At 44.4% G+C, this 19986-nt stretch overlaps 1 protein-coding gene across 6 annotated transcripts in view; it reads left to right on the top strand.

The window, feature by feature from the left end:
• Positions 1–19986, top strand: part of PAK3 (p21 (RAC1) activated kinase 3) — a 297238-nt gene that overhangs the window by 177694 nt on the left and 99558 nt on the right. For 2 of the 6 annotated variants that reach the window (XM_049872065.1, XM_049872070.1), the window contains exons 1-3: positions 3741–3943; positions 5018–5127; positions 12083–12231. The exons of 1 other annotated variant lie outside the window; for it this stretch is intronic. The gene's annotated coding sequence lies outside the window, so the exon portion shown is untranslated. Of the gene's footprint in view, positions 1–3740; positions 3944–5017; positions 5128–12082; positions 12232–19986 lie in introns of those variants that run through there. 3 more of the 6 variants (XM_049872068.1, XM_049872067.1, XM_049872066.1) reach the window with 2 other exon arrangements.

Below are 19986 nucleotides of genomic sequence, written 5' to 3'. Positions count from 1 at the left end.
GAGTTGGAATTGCTAGGTCAAGTGGCATTCATATTTAAAACTTTCATAAATACTTAGTTGCCCTCCAAAAAGATTGTGCCATTTTACACTCACATTAGTAGTATACCAGAGTATCTGAGATTTAAGTGCAACAGCTTGAAGATTATTTATTTTACTTCTGTTGCTACAAACTGCATCCCAGAGCCCCTTACTGCTCACATGAATTCAGGGCTGGATGAGTTGTTGTGAGCCAAAGGAGAACTATAACTCAAGTTGTCATATAGAGTGGTAGGAAGAACACAGACCTGAGAGTGGGAGGCCAGGTTTCTAGGATCATCTCTGTGAGATATTGGGCAGATTACTTCAGTCCCCTGGGCCTCCATTCTCTCATTTATGAAATGCAGATCATAATAATTTCCCCTGTAAACTGTTGTGGTTGTGAGGATCAAACTAGAAGATACTAAAGTGGCTTGTAATCTGAGTAGTAGGACACATATGCCAAATGGTTATTATGGTAGTGTTGTTATTAATTCCCTGAAGCAATGAGCTTGGGGAAGGAAGCAGGGGATTGTGGGAATTGAGTGGCAAAATGGCACAGATGAAATCTTTAAGACATTTTAGCTTAGAAAAATCTGTTCCCTGAAAGTCCCCATGCCATGGTCCTATACTCTTGGAGAACAAAGCAGGTTGGCAGTAAGGACTGCTTTCTGGTACGGGCATTCCCTGGGTTACAAATGCTGTACTTATGGATAACTTGTACTGAATAAGGGACTGCCATAAAGCCTATTATATTAAAAATTTGAGTTAAATACAATGGTTTATAATAAGGAATGCATGCACTCCTTTGTGATGCTCATGAAAACACTACGTGGTTTGGAAGTGTTTAAGTGTTTTATGTGCATAAAAAGGTAAAATTTATACTATATAGGCAGCACTGAGGTTATACTTAGACAAACATTTGACTAACTGATGCTAAATAAGAACTGTATGTATCTGTTCCAATTTACCTACAAATTTGACTTAAAGACAAATTAAAAACTAATCTCATTGGTAACTCAGGGACTGCCTGTACTAAGAATGATACCCTTTCACAAGAAGACCTAAGTCTTGTGCTGGATCTGGCTTCAAGTCCTGTCCTCTTTCTTTGACACTGTTAAGCTTTAATTCGTCGAGTACCTAATAGGATTTTGGCCCCATGGAAGTTGCTATAATCACCAGGGAGAGAAGAAATACACATATGAAATATTTAAATAACCATGTGTGGTGAGGGTATAAATAGCTCTGAGTTACAGCTGAGGTATATGTGAGGATTAGAGTGAAATCAAATACCTTTTAATTATAATTTAAATCAGTTGCCTAGAAGAGCCAAGTTAAATCATTAGTCAGGAAAATTCAGTTATATATTTTTATTTCTTTAAATAGAAGGTGTTTTTGATGTTCAGAATAACCCAAATAAATGCACTTTACAAATCAGAGATTTAATATTAAGGAAATGATAATCATTTAAATCAGTGGGTTTGTTTTGTTTAGACTACTTTTACCATGATGTGTTAAAAAAAAAAAAAAGAATGTGATGTGGTTACTTTTTTTTTTAACCCCAAAGTTACTTTAAAAAGATATCTGTTAAATGATTAGAGGCAGAACCATCCTGATTTCCACCCATTTATTAGTCATTTGTTGGGGAGGGTATTGGGCGTTTTTGCACTAGAACAAGTAACTGCACTAAAAACGCTGTTTAAAAATGATTTTACTGAGTTTTTGTTTAAGGTGATGAAAAACATTTGGAATTGGATAGTGGTATTGGCTGTGCAACATGGTGAATGTTATTAATGTCACTTAATTCTGTACTTAAAATAGCTAAAATGGCAACCTTTTTGTTATATATATTTTACCACACTAAAATAAAAGCCTCATTTTATGAAAACATCAATCTTGTATAGTCTTTTTTATATTTAAGCAAGTTTGTATTTTAACAAAATCAGTAGTACCATGTTTAATTCTTAACAGGAGTATCATATTTTTCTAATATGATACAGTGTACTCCTATTAATTCTTAACAGGAGTACACTGTATCATATTAGAAAAAGCTTGGGCTTTGGATTCAGACAGATCTAGATACAAATCGCAGCTCTCCAGTTTCTCCAGTGCTTATGTCATAGCGACCGTATAGGACGGAATAGAACTGTGCTGTAGGGTTTTCGAGGAGTGGCTGGTGGATTAGAACTGTTGATCTTTTGGTTAGCAGCCAAGCTTTTAACCACTGTGCCACCAGGACTCCCATGTGATACTTGTAACATATAAATATATATATTAATTAAGGAAAATAAAAAGTGCAAAGTGATCCTTTAAAAATTACAGTCTGAGTTTTGTAGTTTATTTACTCTTAAATTCCTTATTTTGTCATAGATGTGGAAGACAATCATTGTTCTTTTTTCAATTTCCAGTATCATCACAACTTAAAATGAATTAGTTCAAAAGTGGTATCCTGTTCTTCAACTGCCTGAGAAGTTATCTCTGGTGAATGCAGAGGCCCGTTGTGTGACTTTTCTTATAGGACCTTGGGAGATATATCAGTTCACTCACCCTCAGTCTTGAAAATTATTTTGCTGACATGGAGAATGATGCTTGGATGTTATGCAGTGATGAGAAAATTGGACATAAGTGCACTGGGGACGGTGAAGACCCATTTTGACCATTTAATATGTGAGGATGTATTTGTCTTTGAAAGTGGAGAGAAAAAAAATTCGTAATTCCACTACTTCAATTAGTATTTTTATGTTCACTTCCAGATCTTTTTATGTAGCCATATTTTACATCATTATAATTCTAGGTTTTTTATTCTTTGTCGCTTTTATGGCAGTTTACTGTCTCCTTGTTGGAATTTACCATAATTTATGTAATCTAGCCAAATCTTGTCTTATGGGTTTTGGAGTAGCAAGAGATGATGTTTGGAGTTAGATTTTAGAAAGAAGGCTTTGGACACCTAAAAAAAAACTGAACTTCTATAATTTGTGTATAAACTACTAAATGGGAAACTAATTTGCTCGGGAAACTACTATGCTCTGTAAACCCTCACCTAAAGCACAATTAAAAAAAAAATGAACTTTATCCTAAACGCAAGAGAAGGAAGACAGAGAGCCATATATACACATACTCAGTTTAAAGTACATTATCCTTTGTTTGCATAAAGCTCGGTGTTTTGAAATCTGTGTTTCATGTGCGGAAAGGTAGTTTCCCTATCAATAGGTAACTTTTGAATCCCAATGCGGCATTCACCTCTCTGAGTTTTCTGCGAATTACAGAGACTCCATCAGTGTAACCTACCTGACAGGTGGTATCTGAAATCAGAAACATTTTTTTCCCAGTAAAGAGTGCCCCTGTAGCTGGACAGATTTCCTTCCCTGAAAACTCATCTGAAATCCCAGTCTTCCAGAGGGAGGCAGTTAAAGAAGATACATGAAATCCCCACCCCCACCCCCGTCAGGTGCTCCTCTTTCTTGATGGCCCCACCTCTGTCTAGACAACCCTGACAGTGTAGAAGTTTCCATCCCCTTTCCCTCCCCTTCAGTTTTTCTCCCCCTCCCTGGCGCTTCCTGCCTAGAAACAAAAGATTGGTCCCCTGTAGCCCACTCAGGGCGATTTTAGTTTTCTGCTCATCATCTGATTGGCCTACGTGCGGTGCAGAGCTCGGGTGACGTCATAGCGGAGAAGGGCTGGGGAGCGGTTACCTAGCAGGGGCTCGGTCGCTGGCGGGCTAGTGTGGAGAGCGGACGTCTGAGATCTCGGGCCAGGGGCTGTAGCTTTTCTGGGCCTGGACCGAGTGTGTGGGGCGGGAGAAGAGCCAGGGGAGCGGGCCGGGCCCGGGGCTGCGGCTGCGGCCGCGGGGCTGCGGCTCCCAGCCCTGCCAGCCGGAGCGCTTGGAGAGAGAGGAGAGGTCTGGACAGGGTGGCTGGACCCGTGGCAGGTAAATTCCGTGACTCAAGGCACCGACTAGTCTGGTGGGGTGGGAGTGGCTGGGCGCTGCTTGTAGTTCGATGGGCAGATGTTCTGCCTTCCCGATCCCCTCTCCCGCGATGCCCCAGACTCGAATCTCCTGCCTGGCTCCCGCGGAGCCCTGAGATTGAGCGCGCAGTTAGCATGAAGCCGGTTCGCTTGCGGGGACAAGTGGGTGTGTCAGGGCTGTTCCCCAAGGGCCTGGACCCTTTCCTGGGATCTGGAAGCCCTCTAATCGCTGACTGGGGCCTGGGCCGCTTGAGGCAAAATCCGCCGGCAGAGCTACGTCAGCCTGTAAGTCTTAGAGCCCCCCTCCCTGCGCCACGCGCCCCCGCAGCTCTGGTGGTGACAGCCCCAAGGAGGGGAGGGGGTGTGGCTGCGGCTCTGGTCCAGTCCAGGGCTGAAGAGCGGAACCTGAGCAACAGAAAATGTGACGATTTTCTTAAACGGATACCCCTCCCTTTTTTTCCGCCTTTAATTTCTCCCCCCCCCCTTTTTTGGTGGAGGGATGGTAATGGCAGGAGGGCTCCTTTCTTATGGGGATGGAATGATGGAATAAGGTCCCTAGAAAACCCGGGGCCCCTCAGTTGGCCTTTGTCTTTGGGGAGTGGGGTCATTAGGTCCACTGCCCCCCTTTCGTGGTCCCCTTGGGTCGCAGTGGTGTTGCCCTCAGTTTGTGAACTGGCCCTGGCAAGAGTCCTGCGGCACTTTTGGGCGGATTGAACCTTTTAGATTCTTGCCCTCTCCATTTCTCCTTCCCTAGGTGCCGATTTCGGGCGGGGAGGTTTTATCTGGCAGGAGGGCGGTTCCCACAGGGAGGGAGTCAGAGGCCCCTCTTGTTTTTCTGGTCCCACCTTCCAGAATCCAGTGCCAGACTCTGGACTTGAGGGTTCTGGGCTGTGGTCTGTAGAAGCAAAGGAGAGAAGGGTGAGTGGCTTGACTTTGGGAAGCCTGAAGGGGGTGGTGGCAGTGCTATTTTTTTTTTTAATGGCTTTCACAGGGAAGCCTTTAGCCATTTTAGTCTTGCTCCCCCATGGTTTTGCAGACTCAAATCCAGGCCAACTGTGTGGCTCTCTGAGGTGTTGGAACGGAAGGAGGTCCATTCCTGTTGGTGACAACACTGTGGCCCTGTTCTGAGATGAACGAGGTATAAAGGTCAGTGTGGTTTTCACTGGGCCATTTGCAAAATTATAATTGGGAAGAATCTGTGATTTGGTACTTGAGGTCCCCAATTAGAGGCACCTTTGGGCAAAAGAGCTTACTGTAGAAGAGAGTGCAATATAAGCCTCTTTCTGGAAACAAACATCACCCCCCCTTCCATAAAACAAAAAACAAATTAAACCGGTAGCTGTCAAGTCAATTCTGACTCATAGCGACCCTACCATGAAAGAGGCAAAATGGGAAGAGATCGGGAAGTATGCTGGGTAAAAGCAGACAGCTGAGAATCCTGAAGCCAGAGGGACCTTGGGATGACAAGGAGCAGACCCTTCAAGCCCCAGACCGGTAAATGAACCTTGTAGGAGAGACCAAAGAGAAAAAAGGAGCTTTGTGCATGACAATGGTGCAGGCAGCAGGGGTGGAGAGAGGATATGGCCACCTGAGGGGCCATGACACCTTATGGATGTTCCGACAAACTGAGAAGTCCTACAGGTTGAAGATTTTCTGGCTGGAGGGGGAAGTGGTATAGAGCAAAAAAGCTCCCTGAAGTCTTTTGCGGGGTGGGGGAGTGGACTTGACAGGAAGTTAGAGAAATGACTGACTTTGGGGGTGGGGAGTTGATGCCATCAGAGACTATTATGAGGTCAGAGACAGAGCTACTATGAGGTCAAAGAGTAGTGGCCAAGGCAAAAAAAAAAAAGGTCATCTTAAAATCTGATGGAGTAGGTAGGATTAGATGGAATAGATAGGAGCAAACAAAAAGTTAAAAAGACAGACAGAAGAAGAAGCGGGGGGGGAAGCCATCATCTGTGATGCCCAAAGGCCCTGATTGCTCTGGTGAGATGGGGAAATTTCAGTAGCTGAGGCAGCTATGGCTCAGCCCAGAAAAAGGGGGATGATTTCTTGGTATTTAGGGAGTCAGTAGTATTCCCGCCCATGTAGCCCACCTTCAGGACCCAGTAGCTTTGGCCAAGGGAAGAAGAAACTTGGTGAGCAGCAGCCTCAACAACCGGCTCTTCCCTCCTGGGTAAGGAGATGGTACTGGGAGGTTGGGGCCCCAAAAGGGTGTGGGGGAGCTTCAAATTTAGCTAAGACAGGTCAGTGGACTGCTATTACATGGGGTGGGCTAGGGCCAGGTCTGGGGCCCCTACTTTAGGCAGGGGGCTGCCTGCCTCTGTTCACACACACACACACACACAAAAACCCTCCTAACTAGGGGCCTGTGGGGAGGAGGCTCTTTGCTACCCTGTAAGGTAAGTGCAGCTGTGAAGACAGGTGGGGTGCAGTGTAAGCTTCAGCTGCTCTCTTGTCCCCCAACCTCTCCATCTGCTAGGGGCTAGATGGTTCCCTCTGCAGAGCCTGGGGTGGACCAGCCTGCCAACTCGGCTCCACAGGCTTCTGCAGGAAGCAGGAAAGGCTGTGCAATGCAGTGCAAGGCCTGAATCCTCCATTTCAGATGTGAGGCCTGAGAGTCTCCTGGGAGTGGATCAAGTAATAGGCATACATTTAAAACCTGATTTAGGGGTACCAGAGAACTAAATGAACCCCCCAGTTCCGGCAGTTGTGTTTCCATTTCCCTCCAGAAATTCGGCGCTTCCTACCTCTCACTTCCCACATTTACATAAGCGTTGATTACTGGAGTAACTAATACACACAGCCTAACTGGGAGTTTAACTGGAAATGTTAATCAGTGCAATGGATCCGTGTCGATTTGCAACATTCCGTCAATTATCTGCAGGTTGGGGCAATCTGCACTGCACCAAGGGGATGCAGTGGGGGCAACACGGCAGCAGCTACAGCTGAGTCTGGGGGTGGGAAGCAAAATGGAAGCCATGGACCTTGAAGACTGGAAGGAGTTTAATTTCCTGGGGGCGGAAATCATTACAAAGGTGTGGTCACAGAGTGGTCTGGGCGACTGATCCCTGCAATGGAATAGGATGACTTTTTAGCCCACACAGAGGAAGCAGAGCTGCATAACAGGCCAAGGTTTTTCTGTGAGGTGGGAGGGGGCCGGATTTGGAAAACCCTTTTTTTTTTTTTTTTTTAAGGGGCTAGAGGACCAGGAGCTGGGGTGGAATGAAGCCTGGGAGTCAGAAGTCAGGTGTCCTGAGTTTGTCTGCCCCTCTCTGGACCTCAGTTTCCTTGCCTTTCAAATGTTGGGGTTGGACTAGGTGCCCTCTAAGATGGTTGTGATAATTTAGAAAGTGGGTCCATTTATTCTTGGTAGTGAAGACAGGTCCACTAAATGACAGCCCCCGCACCCTCCAAAAAATTACCCTTCTCAAAACGTACCTCCTTTTGTATGCCATCCAGTTTAGGGCAAAACAGTACAGAACAACCATCCCCACAACCACCACATACATTTCACCTCTTACAGCAGTGTGGCTTTAATTTTATTTAATGTGACTAGGGAACAGGAGGGAAAAGAGAGGCCCAAGTAAAAAATCTGCCAGGGACCCTATAACCAAGCTCTGCAAGACTCCATAATGAGGGTCTTATAGACGCCAGTGGAGTGGAAGGCAGGTATTCATTTTTGGCATTGACTCCCCAACTTAATCTCAAAAAAGAAGAACTTGTAGTGGCAGTAAAGGAAGGACTTAGCTTGGGATGTGTATCCTTTTCCTTTGTGTCTTTCGTCCCTATCTCCCTCTGAGCTGAGTGGAGTTTTTAGAACTGAATTAGAACCTACTCAATGGCAAGGGTTTGGTTTTTTTTTTTAGTTTATTTTTTTTTGGTACCCTCAGGAGTCACTACCCCGACAAGCAACACAATAGCGCCCTCTAGTGATGGTAACTGGGACATCTTTGGTAAAGCCCCCCTTTAGAGGTGTCTTCCTGCCCAATGCTAAACACTTGTGCAGTTGTTAATCTCTGTGGAGAAGAGCTCTAGTCCTTCCAACCGGCCTGAAGAAGAAACTCAGGCAGCTGTTGCCTCCTGAAAGCCCTCTCCTTCTCTCACAGAGATGTGGTTGGGGATTTAGAGAGCCATGCCCCCAATGCCCAGTTTCTTTCTTTGTACATTAAGAAGATTCCAGAGCTGCTTCCTCGGACATCTTCAGTGCTGGGTGAGGCACCTACCATAGGAGGGCTCTATGGTGGAGAGAAGTTGCCCATTGCTTACCACCCTGCATAAAGTGGCAGCCCCAGTCCCCAGACAGGGATGCTGGCAGGAAGCTGGAGTGCAGCAAGGTCAGGATGTTGGGCATGCACGAGATGTGTACACTGATCCCTACCCCAGTCCACAGGAGGAGGGTGAGTCGCAGGTAGACACACAAGGCAGTTTAAACAAAGACAACATGGTACAGATTTACAGAACACCCACAACATGGTGTAGATACAACATGGTACAGACATACAACATGGGTTAGAAGTGATACACGTGCAACATGGTACAGATACAGCACATGGTACAGACATGAGACACATATGTAACACAATGTAAACACAACATTGCATAGGTACACAACATGGTGCAGACACAGTAGACATACAATGCCATATAAATATGAGATAGCACACACGCAACATGATACAAACGTACACAGCACACAAATATAACATGGTTTATGGAGCAGCACAGATATACATGACTCAGATGCGTATGCGTGCGTGCGCACACACACACACACACACACACACACACAGGATACCCCCACTCCAACACAACACACACGGAGGCAGGAGAGGAGTGTGGCCACCAGGTGACGTGCTCTGCCCAGCCAGTTGCATTGGCACTGAGTGGACTAAGCAACTAGTGGGTTCAAGGCTGGCTGCCCTGGTTTCTAACCCTGGTGCTACCTTAATAATCAGTGTTACGTACAGAGGTAGGCTGAGGAAGGCTCTTATGCTTGCTCAGAAACCTGAAGGTACTTGGTTAGTGCAGGCTGGTGCCTGCCCCCCACCAGTTCCTCCAGCACTCTTCCCTACCCCTACCCCAACCTCTATCCCATGATAGATACTGACTCCCCCATCTGCCCTTAGCCTGGGAGAATGGGCTACTTAGGGCCATTCTTCTCCTGTCCTTCGCGAGCTCCGCCCCTACTCCTGCCACCCATGCACCCCAGGAAGGGACAGGTACACTGTTCACCAGTGCAGCGGGTGAAATTTGGAAAGGCTACTTGGCTTGTGCTTGTGGGAAGCACACGGGATAACAGGGACACTGAGGGAAGGCCATGCTATGCAAGTGACAGGCCCAGGATATGGCTTAGTCTTTTTATTCAAAAAGAGGGAGTTGGGAATCTCAAATCTTTTCTTGGCTCCCTAAGGCTTCAGCTTGGCTATCTCCACCTTTAGACATCCATCCATCTTTTTGGATTAGGGCCCTGTGCATTCTGGCCACCTCTAATAAAATGTGTGCTAGCCTGGAGCTGGCTCTCTTAGGAATTAGAATATAGCTGCCGCTTCCCTTTGAGGGCAAACACCATGAGGGAAGAGAAGGGGTCCTACCAAGGAAAATTGCCCCCTCCCAGAAGACTCTGGTGATTGTGAAGAAAGGCAGAAAAGGTTGGGGGGGGCGGTGGTTAAAGATACCATGTCTTCCTCAGGATTGACTTCAACCTCTAAAGGGCAGGAGAGGGAGGGATGGGGTAAGTGGTCACAAAACAATGTATATATTTACCCTAAGAAAAATGGGGAAGACTATGGAGGACTTCCTTTATGGTGGAGATTGGAGGAGGGTAGTTCCAATTCGGACCAGAGGCTAAGGCCCTCAGCAACAGTGAGGCATTTCTCAACTTCAAAGAACTGAAGAAAAAAATTCAAGCCTCAAGTTGCAATAGTGAAGGATTCTATGGGGAAGATGTTAAATGACTCAGGACTCATTAAAAGAAGATGGGAGGAATACACAGTCATTATACCAAAAAGAATTAGTCGATGTTCAACCATTTCAAGAGGTAGCATATGATCAGGAACCAATGGGACTGAAGGAAAAAGTCCAAGCTGCACTGAAGGCATTGGCGAAAAACAAGGCTTCAGGAATTGCTGGAATACCATATTGAAATGTTTCAACAAATGGATGCAAGGCTGGAAGTAGTCACTTGTCTATGCCCAGAAACTTGAAAGACAGCTACCTGGGCAACCAGCTAGAAGAGATTCATATTTGTGCCCATTGCAAAGAAAGGTAATCCAACGGAATGATGAAATTATCAAACAATATCATTAATACCACGTGCAAGTAAAATTGTGCTGAAGATAATTCAAAAATGGTTTCAGCGCTATATCAATAGGGAACTGCTGGAAATTTAAGCTGGATTCAGAAGAGGACATGGAGGTTGGCTGAAAGCAGAGAATACCAGAAAGCTGTTTACCTGTGTTTTATTGACTATGCAAAGGCATTCAGCTGTGTGGATCTAACAAATTACGGATAACATTGCGAAGAATAAGAATTCCAGAACACTTAATTGTGCTCATGAGAAACCAGTACGAAGACCAAGAGGCAGTTGTTTGCACAGAACTAGGGGATACTGATTGGTTTAAAGCCAGGAAAGGTGTGCGTCAGGGTTGTATTCTTTCATCATACCTACTCAGTCTGTATGCTGAGCAAATAATACAAGAAGCTGGACTATATGAAGAAGAATGTGGCGGAGGAAGGCTTATTAACAACCTGCGTTATGCAGATGACACAACTTTGCTTGCTGAAAGTGAAGAGGACTTGAAGCACTTACTGATGAAGATCAAACACCAAAGCCTTCAGTATGGATTACACCTCAACGTAAAGAAAACAAAAACCCTCAAAACTGGACCAGTAAGCAACATCGTGATAAATGGAAAAAATATTGACATTGTCAAGGATTTCATTTTACTTGAATCCATAATCAACTACCCCTGGAAGCAGCAGTCAAGAAATCAAAAGACGCATTGCATTGGGCAAATCTGCTGCAAAGTACCTCGTTAAAGTGTTGAAGAGCAAAGATGTCACCTTGAAGACCAAGGTGTGCCTGACCCAAGCCACAGTGTTTTCAGTTACCTTATACGCATGTGAAAGCTGGAAAATGAATAAGGAAGCCCGAAGAAGAATTGATGCCTTTCAATTGTGGTGTTGGTGGAGAATACTGAATATACCAAAGACTGCCAAAAGAACGACCAAATCTGTCTTGGAGGAAGTACAACCAGAATGCTCCCTAGAAGCAAGGATGGCGAGACTGCGTCTTATATACATTGGGCATGTTTTCAGGAGGTACCAGTCTCTGGAGGAGGACATCATGGTTGGTAAAGTAGAGGGTCAGCAAAAGAGAGGAAGACCCTAATCGAGATGGATTGACACAGTGGCTGCAACAATGAACTCAAGCATAACAATAATAATAAGGATGGTGCAGGACCTGGCCGTGTTTCGTTGTGTTGTACATAGGCTATGAGTTGGAATTGACTCAATGGCACCTAACAACAGCAATGGTTCCAATTAGGATCGGGGGCTAAGGCCCTCAGCAACTGTGACATGACAGTAAATTAGGAAGATTTTGTGTGTTCATGGAGGTTGGTGGGAAGGGTAATGAAAATGATGGTTGAGAGCCAGAGTTGAGGAATGAAATAAACTAAGTAAGCACAGGCAACCTGCATTTGCTATTGTCTCTCAGTTTCTTATTGTATCCTGGACTATCCCATTTCCCATAATTATGCACATATTTCCCATCTGTTTTATTTAATTTAGTCCTCTCAACACTTGTCCAAGGTGATTAGGGCAGGTCTTTTCCACTTGAGAAAGAGTAGTCCTAGAATGAAGTGACTAACAGCAGTTGTCAACTTGAAACTCACATCTCCTAGCTTGTACTTCAGTGTTCTTTCTGTACTCCTACCTCACAATGCATTTTTACTCTTCTGTCTCAGATTCTCTAGCCTTTTTAAGGGTTTTCCTGCAATTCACAGTAGTACATGGGTCGTATGTGGGAGGTTGAACGAGGGAGTAGCAGCAGGTGGGGAAAGAGGTTCCCTCTCCCCCACAATGCTTCTTTTGGCAGGTTTCCCCCCAAGAAAGTGCAGCTGAGTCCTTGCATCTTGTGGCAGCTGGTGTGCCTAGCACTGAGTCCGTCAGAGCTGAAGCCAGCCCGGCCTCTTCTCACGGGCAGCGCCCACCTGTGCTGAGGTCCTGCAGCGGTGGCGGTGTGAGGTGAGTAATGGATTCCAGGGCAGGGAGTTAGGGACCTCCAAATGCAGGTCGGTGCCGCCTTTCTACCAGAGCTCACCATATCAAAGACCCTGCTTGGACCTCATCAGTCAAGTCTCAGAGCATGGCCCCTACTTTCTGGGGGATTTTGCTGGGTTCAGCTGCCCTTGGTCTCTTGGTTGCCCCATCTTCAATATGGGAATGACAGCCTTGACCTACATCCTGGGGTGAGTAGGAGAAACAGCATAACAATCATTGCCAAGTCTTTTGCAAATGTCAAACACCGTCTCAGAGCTGCAGTGTAATACAGACCTGCTTCCCATCAAGCTGTCATTTCCATTCCTCCTGCTTTCCTGATGTGTAAGTGGCATTTCGACCATAGGGCGCAAACTCACCAATCAGATCCTGTCATTTCTACTGCCCCATAACCTTAACTTTACCTTCCTATTCAAAGTGTACCCCCATCTCACCCACCCCTGCTTCCAGGCCTGGCAGCTATAGCTTAAACCTTCCTGAACCTTCCCTCTGCATTCCGACCCAACCAGGGAGCACTTTCTCTCCCAGCTTTCCAAAAGTCCTCGAGTCTGTGGTGTACAGTGTAGCACATGCTTCTCTTCTGCCTTAAATAATTCTCACTAGGTTCCTGGACTGTTCATATTGGCAGGTAAACTAGACTATAAGCTCCTTGAGGGCAGGAATTAGATCTGACAGGTCTCTAGTCTCCCTCACCAGCACCTGGCAGCTCCACAGCAGCTTCGTGATTTGAGCCTCTAAACTTTTTTCAGGTTTCTTGGTCTGTCTCTCTGATCATCTACCTGTCTCTTTGTCTGCCTCTCAGGCAGCCATCGTAGCTTCCTCTGTCAGCTTCTCCATCTGGCCTTCCATTGCTATACCCTGTAGTCTCGCTATCTGTTATCTTGCCATCCTTCTGTCACTCTGTCAGGTCCTCTGTCTCTTTGCTACTTACTTAGGCATGTTTCATGTTGTTCAAGTCAAAAACCAAATCACCAACAAAAATAAACACTCAAAAAAGAAAAACTAAACCCAAACCAGACAAAGGATATGCAATCCAATTCCCTTTCAGTGTGAACCAGCGCTGGGCCTGCAGGACGAGGTAGAACTGCAGCCTCAGCAGCAGGTGTTTCTGTGATGCATTTTCATGAAAGGCAAGCTCCAGAGTTTTGGCTGTGGAATTGAAGGGATGAAATTACAGCCTTGTTGATACTGATGCATTCAACTTTCTGGAGATGCTCTGGTAGGGGATTCTCTATAGGCCTTGCCTGACAGAAGGTAACTAGAACTGACCCAGACAAAAAGCAAGCCCCTGGATCTCTCCTGGGTGTTCTATGACAGCGAAATAATAACTGCTATTTATTGAGTGTCTACTCTTGCCAGCACTGTGCTAGGCACTTTACTTGCATAACAGCATTTGATCCTACAGTAACCCTAAAAGGTAGGGATTTGTTCTAAGAGTTATTGTCTTGTTTCTGATCATAAATGTGATACTACTAGCTCGAGGTACGGGTATTATTATCAACCCCATTTTATTGCTGAGGAAGTAGAGGTTGAGAGGGGCTACGTAACTTGGCCTGTAACTGGAAGAAAGACACTTCCTGGAGAGAGTTTTCCAGCATCCCAAATTGTTTTAGTCATCTGTACCCTTGAGTGCTCACACAGTCTCACAAACATACTCACACAAACACACTCACATAGTTGTACTCATACATTGACACACAGTCATGTTTATTCCTGCGACTCACACTCACTTTTCACGCTGAACACATTCATAGTGACAATCACTCTTACTCCCTCACAGTCATAATCATATTTGCTACCGTGCATCCTCACCCTCACATTCTCCCCCACTCACTCCTTTTCACTCTTTCTTACATTCTTATGCATTCACAGTCACACATTTTCATCTTCACTCACATTCACACAGGTGTATGCAATCACCCTTACCCCCTGAAATGCTTACACAGTCACACACATACTCTACCACAAACACATTCACATCAATTTCCGTGATCACAGATTCTTTCTCATACTCAGAGTCATACATACACTCAATTTCATGAACTTCAACACATTTGCACTGATGTCATCACTCTTTTCCCCCTCACACAACTTTTCACAGGGACACAGACATGTGCATGCACGCTCACAGAGATGACTATTTGCATTTATACGTACATATAAACACAAACTCACTCACTTGTACTCAGAATTGCATGCTCTTACATTCATATACTCAGCACCGACACAATTTCCCTACTGGTCACATTCACACATAATCGTACCGACACATAGAAGCGCTTGTTATGACACATTCACACTCATGCACTTACGCTCTTCTTCACACTGAGACATAATCACACTCTACACCAAACTCGGAACCCTTGTGGTTCAGGGGTTAAGAGCTATGGCTGCTAACCAAAAGTCGGCAGTTCAGATCTACCAGCCACTCCTTGGATACCCTATGAGGCAGTTCTACTCTGTCCTGTAGGGTCGCTATGAGTCGGAATCAACTTGAAGGCAATGGATTTTTTATACCAAACTCACAAGCATATACTCTCAAACTCTTAGAATCATACACACACTCATTTTCACTGACTCAATCACCCTTACCCTCTCACACTCGTGTGATCACTTATACACAGGCATATTCACATTGACACACTGACACATACCTATGCTCACTCACATTCAGTACTCACAAATTCACACTAATACACAGTCACGCTTACGACACACTCATGTTTACGTGCTTACATTTTCACATACTCTAACATTCATTCCCAGCCATACACACTTAAAATTATACACTCCCTCACATTCCCACAGAGACACTCAGTCATGCCCCCTCACACTCTTGTGCATTCTTATTCACACCATTTTACACTTCAGCTCCCACTCCTATATCACACTGGCACAATCCCACCTAGGCTCACATTCTCACACATTCCTGCTCTCATGCTAACACCTTCACCCATATTAATACACACTTTCATATTAATACACACTTTCATATTAAAACACACATAGTGACATGCAGTCACTGACTGATACACGGGCATACACCACACTGCCACACGTAAGTCATATTGTCAGTCAAGTCACATGGATACATACATGTTACTCACACACAGGCAATTACTAACCCTACACATGGCCACTTCGACTCCCGCTCACGCTTAGCTAGCCACATCCTCACTTAGATGGATACACTTGGTCACACTGACCCGCATGCACGTAACAATCACTGATGCATAAATACAGTGTCTTTCACTGAACACACTCTCCTGGAAACTGTCATGTACTCTTACCCAGACTCTCCCATGGGCACACTGACACTGGCACGTACATTGACAGAGACCTACACTTCTTCACTGAGATCATCAGCACATTGACTGACATCTGCTCGCACTGATTCACACATACGTATACCGCCCCACATTCACATGCTTTCACACTGACACGAATTTCTTTCTAGGATTAAAAAGAAACAAAACCCCCTCAAACACACAGATCAAGTTTTATGTCCTTCTGCATAGTTTCCTTTTGCAGACATCATCTCTGATAAATAGTCTTTGCCAGGCCTGCCCAACTGAGGTTGGCTTTTAGATGGTGTGTTTATTTTCTGGAAGTTTATTGCTTAACTTGTCACCTTATTGCTCTGCCAGGGGGAGGGGAAAGTGAAGAGTGCATTTCTTTATGTGCTCTTGATGGTTTCCTATGCAAAAGTGCGTGCCTCTGATCTTCTGTTTATGATCTGAAATTGCCTGCTGATTAGACACATGGAAAGCGCAGGTCTGCTTCCAACAGGTACCTGTAATCTGGCCAGGTCTACTTAATTCCCCATTAACCCTGGAACATGGCATTTAAGAAAGGGAAAGAAAAGGTTAATGAGCTAGCTGGATGACGAATTTCTACTGTGGAAGTCCATATGCATACATAGACCCCACCGAAGTTTCAACAGCTGTTACTAACAAGGAGCCCTGGTGGTGTAGTGGTTAAGAGCTACAACTGCTAACCAAAAGGCCAGCAGTTCGAATCCACCAGCTGCTCCTTGAAAACCCTATGGCGCAGTTCTATTCTGTCCTATAGGGTCATTATGAGTTAGAAAGATTCCATGGCAGTGCGTAGGGTAGGGTAGGTTACTAACAAGTTACTGGCGATATCTCAGTAGGCACGGGTAAAGACAAGCTGAAGAAAGTTCCTTGAACTTCAGTTAGACTATAGAGTTCCCTGCAAGAGACTAAGAAGCAGCACAAAACCCAGGCTTGAACAAGTGCATCAGGAACCTGCTGCCAGCCCAGTCCCCCACCAGAGACTTAGAAACATGAGAGCGCCTTATAGGAACTACCCTAGTCCATGGTTTTCCCTGCTGAGGTCTCACTGCAGCAAAAATGCATACAAGATATGCCCAAGTTGCCATTTGATGTGGATCTGGCACAGTGTGGGGGAGAGTCCATACTCAGGAACACCACCCAGCCCACTGCCCTGTTGTCATTAGATTGAGGATTTCTATGATAGCAACACCACATCGTCTTACTCTTTGGATTACTAATGTCTAGTACAACGCCAGGCCCAGAATAGTTACTTGTGAGATTCAATTAAGAGGCTGAAAGAGGTGGGCGGGGAGCAACATGTTGTTAGCACAGATCCAGTATCTCGCTTCTTATGATCCTGCTCCCAAGTCCCAGAATTCCAGTGACATTACCAATTCAGATTGAGGATCTCTTATGGGCACCCCCCATAATACTAGGCCCAGCAGGAGATTCAGTTGAGTGAAAAGCATATACACTGCTCTTCGAGGTACTTTCATTTGAGTGGGAAAGATGAAGTCACCATGAAACTAAAGAACAGGCAACAGTCTTTAGAGCTTGGAGGGATCTTTATTATGTAATCCAGCGGTCTTCAGGCTCCAAAGTCCTTGAAGGCTCAAAGGTGGTTGGGGACAACAGTCAGCGTTTAGAGAAGCCACTTCCCAAAGCAAACCTTCTTGTAGTCATCACACTCAACATAGGGCTCTGTCATCTTTCCAGAAGATTATGTAACAGAGACCTTTGTCAGAGGTAAAGAAAGAAAAGTAAGCTATAGACTTCAATAAGAATATTGCACTTAATTAAGATTTAGTTACCACCTTCCCCAGGAGACAGCTTTAGAGAAATACCCTGGCAGGTTTAATCTCATCATTTCTTGCCAATGTGCCAAGACTCACCAAAGGCAATTTATACAATTTATAGGATGGGCTGAATTTTAGAAAGGGAAAAATGTACCTGCCTGAATTCATTTGAATTTTGTAAGTGCTAAGAAGACCAACCGCCTTACATTTATATGATATTTTATACTTCCCAAATATTTCATAACCCATTCAGCCATTACAATAGAGTCAGTAGGAGCACCAGCTCTGCAATCAGCCAGGCTAGCATTTGAATCCCAGTTTGGTCACTTAATAGCTGTGTAACCTTGTTTGAGTCAACTACTCATCCTCCATAAGCCTCAGCTTTCTCATCCGTAAAATGGGAGTGGCATTAATATCATCTGCCTCATAGAGTTGTTATGAGGATAAGATGAGATAATATATGTAAAGTACTTAGCACAATGCCTGGTCTATAGTAAGTACTCAACAAATGATAGATCTTATTATTATCCTTACCACAACCCTTTGAGGTAGGTACCCTCAAAGAGATAGAATCTTAGATAACAGAGAGAGAGAGAAAGAGAAAGAGAATGATTCTTTGCAGCCAAAGGCTTCATTTTCGTGGGACTTACTGCCTGCTTTCCTTTAAGTCTTTATTTCTGCTTAGCCACAAGCTAAGGTTCAGTTGTTCATTCCCACTTAAGAAGATGAGTGAAAAACAGGATTAACTCATGGAGACTTTCCTCAGTTCCTGTGTCATTTTAGGACATGTTTATCTTGCCACTGGAACAACATTTCTTTTCATTTAGACAGTCCCTCTTTTCCTATAATTTGTCATCCCCCTTGACATCAGTGACTTATACTCTGTCCTATAGGGTCGCCATGAGTCAGAATTGACTTGACGGCAGCAGGTTTGGTTTTTGATTTTTAGTCTCTGTAGAATTATGATGTTTGTTGGTACCATCTGTATCTTTATTCACTTTTAAAAATTAGATAAATTTCATTTGGAATCTCAAAACTGAAAGCTACAAAAACCATTATACCTCCCACATTCCCCTGGGCCTTTTGGGATAGAAATGCATTTCTACTCAGAGTTCTATTTAGGGTCCTGAGACCAGTTAATCCCACCAGGTTTAGCATCCCGGCCATCTGGTCAGTGTCCAAAATAGAGTCCTCTCTTGAATTCTCTTGTTTTCCTATACCCATACTTTCCCTGGCTCATTTTCTTGTATTAAATTTTTTCTAAATTCCGTGTTGCTACCTGTAACATGCCACTCCATCGGGAAAAAAAGAATCGCCTAAATCTTCAGTGTTAGACATCATATCAGTTACCTTGTCGCCTAACTACTAATTATGACATTCAAAGCTAATCATGCCACCCACCTGCTTTAAACATCTTCATATAAACTGCAAGTGTCCAAACCCCATAGAAAGGCATACAAAATCCTTCTTCATTTGGTTCCTGCTGATCTTACTTTTTCTTCGTACTCCTTCTCAGCTGTAGTCTTACTGAGTTACCTATAGTTCCTCTACTACACTATATTGTCTCTCATGGCTTTTGAGTCTTAATGCATGTTGTTCTTTGTGCCTGAAATATGCTCTCCCGAAGGTTTGGTAACTTGTTCTTCAAAATTTAGCTTAAGTGTATTTCCTCTGTGAAATCTCATTCTTCAGGCTATTAGGGGATCCATCTCTTTGTCCTTCCCTAGCAACCCGTTCTCAGCTTCACACTAAGCTGTCATGGCCACAGCCCATTATACTTCAAGTCTCCTCAAGGGCAGGGACTGTACATTGTTCATCTTTTGCCCTAGAACATGGTGAACTCTTACTCATTCTTCAGTACCCTGCTCAAGTGCTAAATCCCCTGGACGCTTCTGGGCAGCATTAGCTATCCTTCCTCCCCTCTCCTTCCAAACCATCCTCTGCCTACCTAGGCACATAATAGACACTCTATCCATGCTAAAAGAATGAATATGTTTATGAACGTTTAATGATTTTCTCAAGATCACAGAATAATCCAGAAATGGAGCTGGAATTAGTCACCTTTCCTTTGTTGGAGACAATTCTTTTGGGTTTATAAAAGACCTACTGACCAAAAGTTCACCCCCAAAGTTAAAACTGCTTAATAAGATGCAACTTCGTTCTTAAATGTGACATGAAAAGAAGGAGCTTCTTTCCCCAAGTGTTATGTTCCAAATATGTTTCTCCCAAAAGAGGTCTGTCCTGTTCATACGTTGAAACAGCTCTAGAAAATGCTTTGTGTCAGGTCATACTGATCTTTTCTTCTGTAGCTCATCGGGAGCCAGTATATTTGGTCTTTTAAGTCTCACACATGTGACTTTCTTTCAAAGGTTTCAGATCTGTTCTCTTCCACACACAGGACCAGCATCACTTAGTTTAGCAGAAACGAAGACGTAAGGCTAAAAGACTTAGTCTCATAAGCTCGGAATATTCTTAGGTTGGAATATACTGTTGAATAATAACACCTTACACCAAACTGGAACTTCCAATTTTCAAATTCCAGTGAATTCCTACTCATCCTGCTCAAATGCTGTATCCTCTGATCCCTCTGGGAACATTAGTTACCCTTCCTGCCCTGTCCGTCCAGAGCA

The sequence above is a fragment of the Elephas maximus genome, chromosome X (genome assembly GCF_024166365.1).
Source record: "Elephas maximus indicus isolate mEleMax1 chromosome X, mEleMax1 primary haplotype, whole genome shotgun sequence".
NCBI classification, from domain to species: domain Eukaryota; kingdom Metazoa; phylum Chordata; class Mammalia; order Proboscidea; family Elephantidae; genus Elephas; species Elephas maximus.
This window is presented reverse-complemented; position numbering and strand designations above follow the sequence as displayed.